Source organism: Mandrillus leucophaeus, unplaced genomic scaffold, assembly GCF_000951045.1.
Source record: "Mandrillus leucophaeus isolate KB7577 unplaced genomic scaffold, Mleu.le_1.0 Scaffold157, whole genome shotgun sequence".
Classification (NCBI taxonomy): Eukaryota; Metazoa; Chordata; class Mammalia; order Primates; family Cercopithecidae; genus Mandrillus; species Mandrillus leucophaeus.
In genome coordinates, this window is record NW_012101554.1 from 1,457,154 (window position 1) to 1,459,844 (window position 2,691).

Sequence of the window (2,691 nt, forward strand, 5' to 3'; positions counted from 1 at the left end):
TCTACTCTTCTAATTCATTCTTTTCTTTATTTTAGTCAACTCTGTCACTTCCCCATATATGCCTCCTTCAGAGACTGGTCAACACATATACCCACCCTCCAGTCCTTCCAAACAAGCACGGACCATGTGCCGCTAGAATTCTTCCTCAGAGCTTAGTGGCAAGTGCTCCGAATGTAATGGAAAGACTTGCTAGGGAACTGCCAGCATCAGGCTGTACCCAAAGCTCAAGGGGAGGGCACACATGTGCCACCCACACAGCCACACAGCTCTACCTCTGCTCAGGGAAGAAGGGGCACAGCGTGCAACACACAACAGCTGCCTTCCAAAACGACTTCAAACGAGACTCTCCGGGTCTCTCCTAGAAATACCATTTGAAAATGCTGCGCGTTTTCCTAGTGTGATATTTCAGGCTGCAAGGCCAGCTACGATTCTGTGCAGCCAGTATGAGTTCATCGAAAACCAACATACTTACAACGCAGCCTGCCACCTGCCCTGAACAGAGCACACTGTGTGAAACGTCTTTCAAACGAGATCAACTTGAATCTTACTCATACTTACTCTACCGTACGCAAAGGTTGTAGGAAATGCTTTACCAACATCAGCTAATTAATCCACGCCCTGTGACCTGTGAGGTAAGCCTGCAAAAGTATCTCTGCAACAGGACTTGCAAAGCTGGAGCCCGAGTGAGGAGTAAATATTAGCAATAACATCAATAAAGATAGCTGCTAACCCTGAGTCTGTCCCGAGTACTTGATGTTGCTGTTAAATGTTTTTTATACATCATCACATTTAATCCTCACAGTGCACCATGAAGTAGACACTATTATCATTTCCATTTTGTGAATGAGGAGACTACGCTTCAGAAAGGATAAATAACTTTCTAAAGCCAGTGACTAGTGACTCGCAGGCAACAACTCAATGCAGGACTCGAAATCAAAAGCCCATATTCTGACTATTACGCTATTCCAATCTAAAGCCCAAAACTGTACCTACTCAATTCTCAGGTGGGCAGGACTTGAAGGGCCCAGAGATACGAAGCTAAGTCCCACACTTTTCTAGGGGTAGGAGAGCGAAAGAGGTGGCCTACAATGGGAATTCTCAATGGAGTTCCATGAGCAGCACTGTTCTGGGCACTCTGGGCCGCTCTGGCTGCCATTTATACTACGCACCGCTTCGTGAGAAGCCTCGAAAGGACACCCTGAGGAGGATGTGCTGACGGCATCTCCCACGCTCAACACAACCTCCCAGGGCTGTTGCCAAGGCAGAAAGTCAAGCGGCTAGCAAGCCCGAAAGGAAAACTGGGCATTTGGCAAAAGAATGTTTATCTTTCTGTGGCACAGAAAGCGAACTAACTGCAGCTGTCACCTGAAACCCCCGGGGGCCTCGGTGTGCAGCAGCATCCATGTGACTATGAACGGAGAGGCTAGAGAGTTGGGTGGAGGAAATCCACATCGATCTATACCAACTACTTGGCTGGAAATGTTGCCTAGAGCTAAGAGGTTCAAAGGCACATTCAGCACCCAGTGTTTGCCACCAAGCTGGAGGTCACGGGTCGCACTAGTTCAGGAGCCCTCGAGGCAGGATGCACACAGGGAGGAGTAAGGGGTGTGGCAAGAACGCGTCTGGAGCCTTTCATACGAGGCAGGCCACAGGGGATGCCTGCTGGACCTGGACTTTATTCCAAGGGCAGTAGGGAAGCACTGAGGAACTCGGGCAGGAGCATGAGAAGCTCAGGCACGGGCGGAAGGAAACCAGGAGCGGTGGTGGTGGGCAGAAAACGCTGACGGGGGAGAGAGAACAGATGAGGGGGACTGATCAGGAGGCCACTTGGAGAAACTGAGATAAACAAGGGTCTGGGCCTGAGGCACACAGTGCAGAGCAGGGCACGGAGGTGTTCCTGAGGCAGAAACAGCAGGGTGCGGCGAGTGAGGAGGGCGGGGGAGGCAGAGAGAACTGTGCTGCCCACGTGGAAGGCCAGATGGAGAACGGTGCCTTCAGCCAAGGAACTGAGGAGGGGATATGGATTTGGAAATGACAAAAAAGTGCCGTGAGATGTCCTTGCTTTTAGGTGGGGCTGTTCCAAATTCAGTCCTTCATTCAACACTTACGAGGCCAGACTGCTACCCACCAAACACTGATTGGGGCCAGACGTGGTGTAGGGCACTGGCAACATCTAATTCTGAGCTCTGGGAGCTCAGAGTCCACGAAGGGACCAGGAAACCCCGTTACTATGTCTTACGTGCTCTGACCAACAAGTGTATGAGGCATTTGGGCACAGTGGTGAAGGGCAAGGGCACTGCGGCCAGGAAGGGAGAGAAGGAAGGAAGAAAAGGTATCAGAGAAACTTTGTCAGGCTTGCAGTCAGTCTCAGAGGCCAGGAAGGACATCTGCCAGGGCAAGGGGTTGATAAAGAAACAGGCAGCAGGAGTGGCACAGCAGAGCGGAAGGTGTGCAAAGGGTCTGGCATGTTCTGGAACAGCCAGAAACAAAATGAGAGGAGCAGGCTGAGAGGCAGCTCATGAAGGATTTAGCGTGCCGTGCTGAGGACTTTACGCTTTTCTTTGTGGTTAGAGAGAGCCATGGAGGCGACTGAAGATGAGGAGGTGACAGGAAGGTTTGAAGTAATCCAGCTGTGGTGTGGAGAAGAATTAAAGGGGGAGATGTCTTCCTGATGACAGGAACTGCAATCGC

The 2,691-nt window shown here is 50.9% G+C and overlaps 1 protein-coding gene across 3 annotated transcripts in view; it reads right to left on the minus strand.

The window, feature by feature from the left end:
• APPL2 (adaptor protein, phosphotyrosine interaction, PH domain and leucine zipper containing 2) overlaps window positions 1-2,691 on the minus strand; it is a 64,832-nt gene that overhangs the window by 47,004 nt on the left and 15,137 nt on the right. The window lies entirely within an intron of this gene.